The sequence below is a fragment of the Arachis ipaensis genome, chromosome B1 (assembly GCF_059453495.1).
Source record: "Arachis ipaensis isolate K30076 ecotype BB chromosome B1, ASM5945349v1, whole genome shotgun sequence".
NCBI classification, from domain to species: domain Eukaryota; kingdom Viridiplantae; phylum Streptophyta; class Magnoliopsida; order Fabales; family Fabaceae; genus Arachis; species Arachis ipaensis.
In genome coordinates this window covers 60,944,848-60,952,024 of record NC_142436.1, presented here as the reverse complement: position 1 = coordinate 60,952,024, position 7,177 = coordinate 60,944,848, and the positions used below count along the sequence as shown (strand labels likewise).

At 40.8% G+C, this 7,177-nt stretch overlaps 1 non-coding gene across 1 annotated transcript; it reads right to left on the bottom strand.

Annotated features, from left to right (window-relative positions):
* Positions 1-841: 841 nt before the first annotated feature.
* LOC148576764 (small nucleolar RNA R71) lies at positions 842-949 on the bottom strand. Its single transcript, XR_015904275.1, has one exon. It is a non-coding gene; the product is annotated as a small nucleolar RNA R71 (small nucleolar RNA).
* Between the last annotated feature and the right edge of the window lie 6,228 nt (positions 950-7,177).

The following is a 7,177-nucleotide window of genomic DNA, read 5'->3' as shown; positions in this document are numbered from 1 at the left end:
TTAATTAACTAATTATTTTATTTTTTATTTTAATTTTCGAAAAACTACTAACCCTTTTCAAAATTTTTTTTCGAAAATTACTAACTCTTTTTCAAAAATTATTTTCAAAAATCCTCTCCCTCTCTCATCTTGTTCTATTTATTTATTCATCTACTAACATCTCTTCCTCACATCACTCACCAAATTCGAACCCCCTCTTCTATCTGTGTTCGAATTTTTTTTTTTCTTTTTCTACTAACAATAAGGAACCTCTTTACTGTGACATAGAGGATTCCTCTTCTTTTCTGGTTCTCTTCCCATTCTTATGAGCAGGAACAAGGAAAAAGGCATTCTTGTTGAAGCTGATCCAGAACCTGAAAGGACTCTGAAGAGGAAACTAAGAGAAGCTAAATTACAACAATCCAGAGACAACCTTATTGAAAATTTCGAACAAGTAAAGGAGATGGCAGCCGAACCCAACAACAATAATGCAAGGAGAATGCTTGGTGACTTTACTGCACCTAATTCCAATTTACATGGAAGGAGCATCTCCATTCCTACCATTGGAGCAAACAACTTTGAGCTGAAACCTCAGCTAGTTTCTCTGATGCAACAGAACTGCAAGTTTCATGGACTTCCATCTGAAGATCCTTTTCAGTTCTTAACTGAATTCTTGCAGATCTGTGATACTATTAAGACTAATGGAGTAAATCCTGAAGTCTACAGGCTCATGCTTTTCCCATTTGTTGTAAGAGACAGAGCTAGAATACGGTTGGACTCTCAACCCAAAGACAGCCTGAACTCTTGGGATAAGCTGGTCACGGCTTTCTTAGCCAAGTTCTTTCCTCCTCAAAAGCTGAGCAAGCTTAGAGCGGATGTTCAAACCTTCAGACAGAAAGAAGGTGAATCCCTCTATGAAGCTTGGGAAAGATACAAGCAGCTGACCAAAAAGTGTCCTTCTGACATGCTTTCAAAATAGACCATCCTAGATATATTCTATGATGGTTTATCTGAGTTATCAAAGATGTCATTGGATACTTCTGCAGGTGGATCCATTCACCTAAAGAAAACGCCTGCAGAAGCTCAAGAACTCATTGACATGGTTGCTAACAACCAGTTCATGTACACTTCTGAGAGGAATCCTGTAAGTAATGGGACGCCTATGAAGAAGGGAGTTCTTGAAATTGATACTCTGAATGCCATATTGGCTCAGAACAAAATATTGACTCAGTAAGTCAATATGATTTCTCAGAGTCTGAATGGAATGCAAGCTGCATCCAACAGTACTCAAGAGGCTTCTTATGAAGAAGAAGCTTATGATCCTGAGAACCCCGCAATAGCAGAGGTAAATTACATGGGTGAACCATATGGAAACACCTATAATCCATCATGGAGAAATCATCCAAATCTATCATGGAAGGATCAAAGACCTCAACAAGGCTTTAATAATGGTGAAAGAAACAGGTTTAACAATAATAAACCTTTTCCATCATCCACTCAGCAACAGACAGAGAACTCAGAACAAAATACCTCTAATTTAGCGAACTTAGTCTCTGATCTATCCAAGGCCACTGTAAGTTTCATGAATGAAACAAGGTCTTCCATTAGAAATTTGGAAGCACAAGTGGGCCAGCTGAGTAAAAGGATCACTGAAATTCCTCCTAGTACTCTCCCAAGTAATACAGAAGAGAATCCAAAAGGAGAGTGCAAGGCCATTGACATAAGCACCATGGCCGAACCTGTAAGGGAATGAGAGGACGTGAATCCCAAGGAGGAAGACCTCCTGGGACGTCCAGTGATCAATAAGAAGCTTCCCTCTGAGAAACCAAAGGAAATATGAGACTCATCTAGAGACCATAGAGATTCCATTGAACCTCCTTATGCCATTCATGAGCTCTGATGAGTATTCCTCTTCTGAAGAGAATGAGGATGTTACTGAAGAGCAAGCTGCCAAGTTCCTTGGTGCAATCATGAAGCTAAATGCCAAATTATTTGGTATTGAGACATGGGAAGATGAACCTCCCTTGTTCACCAATGAACTAAGTGATCTGGATCAACTGACATTGCTTCAGAAGAGACAAGATCCTGGAAAGTTCATAATACCTTGTACCATAGGCACCATGATCTTTAAGACTCTGTGTGACCTTGGTTCAGGAATAAACCTCATGCCCCTCTCTGTAATAGAGAAACTGGGAATCTATGGGGTGCAAGCTGCTAAAATCTCATTAGAGATGGCAGACAATTCAAGATAACAGGCTTATGGACAAGTAGAGGACGTGTTAGTGAAGGTTGAAGGCCTTTACACCCCTACTGACTTTATAGTCTTGGATACTGGAAAGGAAGTGGATGAATCCATCATCCTAGGAAGACCTTTCCTAGCCACAGCAAGAGCTGTGATTGATCTGGACAGAGGAGAATTGATCCTTCAATTAAATGAGGACAACCTTGTGTTTACAACTCAAGGATCTCTCTCTGCATCCATGGAGAGGAAGCATAAAAAGCTTCTCTCAAAGTAGAGTCAAACAAAGCCCCACAGTCAAACTCTAAGTTTGGTGTTGAGAGGCCACAACCAAACTCTAAGTTTGGTGTCAAACCCCCATATCCAAACTCCAAGTTTGGTGTTGGGAGGTCTCAACAAAGCTCTGCACATCTGTGAGGCTCCATGAGAGCCCACTGTCAAGCTATTGACATTAAAGAAGCGCTTGTTGGGAGGCAACCCAATTTTTATTTATTTATCTAACTATATTTTTCTTAGTTATATGTCTTTATAGGTTCATGATCATGTGGAGTCACAAAATAAATATAAAAATTAAAAACGGAATAAAAAATAGCAGAAGAAAAATCACACCCTGGAGGAAGACCTTACTGGCGTTTAAACGCCAGTAAGAAGCATGTTTTGGGCGTTCAACGCCAGAACAGAGCATGGTTCTAGCGCTGAACGCCAGAAATGGGCAGCATCTGGGTGTTTGAACGCCAGAAATGTACCCTGGAGGAGAGCTGGTGCTGAACGCCCAGAGTTGTGTGCAAAGGAATTTTGCATGCCTAATTTGGTGCAAGGTTGTAAATCCTTGAGCACCTCAGGATCCATGGACCCCACAGGATCACCTCAGGATCTGTGGACCCCACAGGATCCCCACCTACCTCCACTCACTTCTTCTCACCCCTCTTTCACACAATCCCATAAACACTCTTCCCCAAAACCCTTCACCAATCACCTCAATCTCTCTTCCCCATCACCTCTTCACCACTCACATCCATCCACTCTTCCCCATAAACCTACCTCATAAACTCCACCTACCTTCAAAATTCAAAATCAATTTCCCACCCAAACCCACCCTAAATGGCCGAACCTTAACCCCCCCTCCCTTCCCTATATAAAGCCTTCCATTCTTCCTCATTTTCACACAACACAACCCTCTCTTCTCTTCTTGGCCGAAACACACCTCCCCCCTCTTCTCCATCTTTTCTTCTTCTTCTTTATCTTTTCTTTCTTCTCTTGCTCGAGGGCGAGCAAAATTCTAAGTTTGGTGTGGTAAAAGCATAAGATTTTTGTTTTTCCATTACCATTGATGGCACCTAAGACCGGAGAATACTCTAGAAAAGGGAAAGGAAAGACAAAAGCTTCCACCTCCGAGTCATGGGAGATGGAAAGATTCATCTCCAAAGCCCATCAAGACCACTTCTATGATGTTGTGGCCAAGAAGAAGGTGATCCCCGAGGTCCCTTTCAATCTCAAAAGAAATGAGTATCCGGAGATCCGACATGAAATTCAAAGAAGAGGTTGGGAAGTTCTAACAAACCCCATCCAACAAGTCGGTATCCTAATGGTTCAAGAGTTCTATGCTAATGCATGGATCACTAGGAACCATGATCAAAGTAAGAACCCGAACCCAAAGAATTATCTCACCATGCTTCGGGGGAAATACTTAGATTTTAGTCCGGAAAATGTGAGGTTGGCGTTCAACTTGCCAAACATGGAAGAGAACGCACGCCCCTACACAAGGAGAGTCAACTTTGATCAAAGGTTGGACCAAGTCCTTATGGACATATGTGTAGAAGGAGCTCAATGGAAGATTGACTCAAAAGGCAAACCGGTTCAACTAAGAAGACTGGACCTTAAGCCTGTAGCTAGAGGATGGTTGGAGTTCATTCAATGCTCAATCATTCCCACTAGCAACCGGTCTGAAGTTACTATAGACCGGGCCATCATGATCCATAGCATCATGATTGGAGAAGAGGTGGAAGTTCATGAGATTATACCTCAAGAACTCTACAAGGTGGCTGACAAGTCCTCCACTATGGCAAGGTTAGCCTTTCCTCACCTCATTTGCCACCTATGCAATTCGGCTGGGATTTACATAGAGGGAGATATCCTCATTAAAGAGGACAAGCCCATCACTAAGAAAAAGATGGAGCAAGCAAGAGAGCCCATTCATGGAGCTTAAGAGGCGCATGAAGCTCATCACCATGAGATCCCGGAGATGCCTCAAATGTATTTTCCTCCATAAAACTATTGGAAGCAAATCAACACTTCCCTAGGAGAATTAAGCTCCAACATGGGACAACTAAGGGTGGAACATCAAGAGCACTCCATCATCCTTCATGAAATAAGAGAAAACCAAAAAGCAATGAGGGAGGAGCAACAAAGACAAGGAAGAGACATAGAAGAGCTCAAGGACATCATTGGTTCCTCAAGAAGGAAACGCCACCATCACTAAGGTGGACTCATTCCTTGTTCTTACATTCTCTGTTTTTTGTTTTCTATGTTAAGTGCTTATCTATGTTTGTGTCTTCATTACGTGATCATTAGTAGTTAGTAACTATGTCTTAAAGTTATGAATGTCCTATGAATCCATCACCTCTCTTAAATGAAAAATGTTTTAATTCAAAAGAACAAGAAGTACATGAGTTTTGAATTTATCCTTGAACTTAGTTTAATTACATTGATGTGGTGATAATGCTTCTTGTTTTCTGAATGTATGCTTGAATAGTGCATATGTCTTTTGAAGTTGTTGTTTAAGAATGTTAAATATGTTGGCTCTTGAAAGAATGATGACTAGGAAACATGTTATTTGATAATCTGAAAAATCATAAAAATGATTCTTGAAGCAAGAAAAAGCAGCAAAGAACAAAGCTTACAGAGAAAAAAAAATAGGCGAAAAAAAATTAGAAAGAAAAAGAAAAGCAAGAAGAAAAAGCCAAAAGCTCTTAAAACCAAGAGGCAAGAGCAAAAAGCCAATAACCCTTAAAACCAAAAGGCAAGGGCAAATAAAAAGGATCCCAAGGCTTTGAGCATCAGTGGATAGGAGGGCCTAAATGAATAAAATCCTGGTCTAAGCAGCTAAACCAAGCTGTCCCTAACAATGTGCTTGTGGCGTGTAGGTGTCAAGTGAAAACTTGAGACTGAGCGGTTAAAGTCAAGGTCCAAAGCAAAAAAAAATAGTGTGCTTAAGAACCCTGGACACCTCTAATTGGGGACTTTAGCAAAGCTGAGTCACAATCTGAAAAGGTTCACCCAATTATGTGTCTGTGGCATTTATGTATCCGGTGGTAATACTGGAAAACAAAGTGCTTAGGACCACGGCCAAGACTCATAAAATAGCTGTGTTCAAGAATCATCATACTGAACTAGGAGAATCAATAACACTATCTGAACTCTGAGTTTCTATAGAAGCCAATCATTCTGAACTTCAATGGATAAAGTGAGATGCCAAAACTATTCAAGAGGCAAAAAGCTATAAGTCCCGCTCATCTGATTGGAGCTATGTTTCATTGATAGTTTGGAATTTATAGTATATTCTCTTCTTTTTATCCTATTTGATTTTCAGTTGCTTGGGAACAAGCAACAATTTAAGTTTGGTGTTGTGATGAGCGGATAATTTGTATGCTTTTTGGCATTGTTTTTAGTATGTTTTTAGTAGGATCTAGTTACTTTTAGGGATGTTTTCATTAGTTTTTATGTTAAATTCACATTTCTGGACTTTACTATAAGTTTGTGTGTTTTTTTGTGATTTCAGGTATTTTCTGGCTGAAATTGAGGGACTTGAGCAAAAATAAGATTCAGAGGTTGAAGAAGGACTGCTGATGCTGCTGGAGTCTGACCTCTCTACACTCAAAGTGGATTTTCTGGAGCTACAGAACTCAAAATGGTGCGCTTCCAATTGCGTTGGAAAGTAGACATCCAGCGCTTTCCAGCAATGTATAATAATCTACACTTTGAACGCTTTTAGATGACGTAAAAGGGCGTTGAACGCCAGTTCTACGCTGCTGTCTGGAGTTAAACGCCAGAAACAAGTCACAAACCAGAGTTGAACGCCAGAAATACGTTACAACCTGGCGTTCAACTCCAGAAAGAGCCTCTGCACGTGTAACATTCAAGCTCAGCCCAAGCACACACCAAGTGGGCCCCGGAAGTGGATTTATGCATCAACTACTTACTTCTGTAAACCCTAGTAGCTAGTTTATTATAAATAGGACTTTTTACTATTGTATTAGACATCCTAGATTGTATTTTGATCCTGTGATCGAGTCTTGATTACTCCGGTTCCCCTCTGGGACCAAGACCAATGAACTCCATTATCACTTATGTATTTTAACCGGTAGAGTTTCTACACTCCATAGATTAAGGTGTGGAGCTCTGCTGTTCCTCAAAGATTAATGCAAAGTACTACTGTTTTCTATTCAATTCATCTTATTTCGCTTCTAAAATATTCATTCGCACTTCAACCTGAATGTGATGAACGTGACAATCATCATCATTCCTTATGAACGCGTGCCTGACAACCACTTCCGTTCTACCTTAGATTGAATGAGTGTCTCTTAGATCTCTTAATCGGAATCTTCGTGGTGTAAGCTAGAATGATGGCGGCATTCAAGAGAATCTGGAAAGTCTAAACCTTGTCTGTAGTATTCTGAGTAGGATTCAATGATTGAATGACTGTGACGAGCTTCAAACTCGCGAGTGCTGGGCGTAGTGACAGACGCAAAAGGAGGGTGAATCCTATTCCAGCATGATCGGGAACCTCAGATGATTAGCCATGCCGTGATAGGGCATCTTGGACCGTTTTCACAAGAGGAGAGGATGTAGCCACTGACAACGGTGATTCCCTTGCATAAAGCCAGCCATAGAAAGGAGTAAGACTGATTGGATGAAGACAGCAGGGAAGCGGAGGTTCAGAGGAACGATTGCATCTCCATA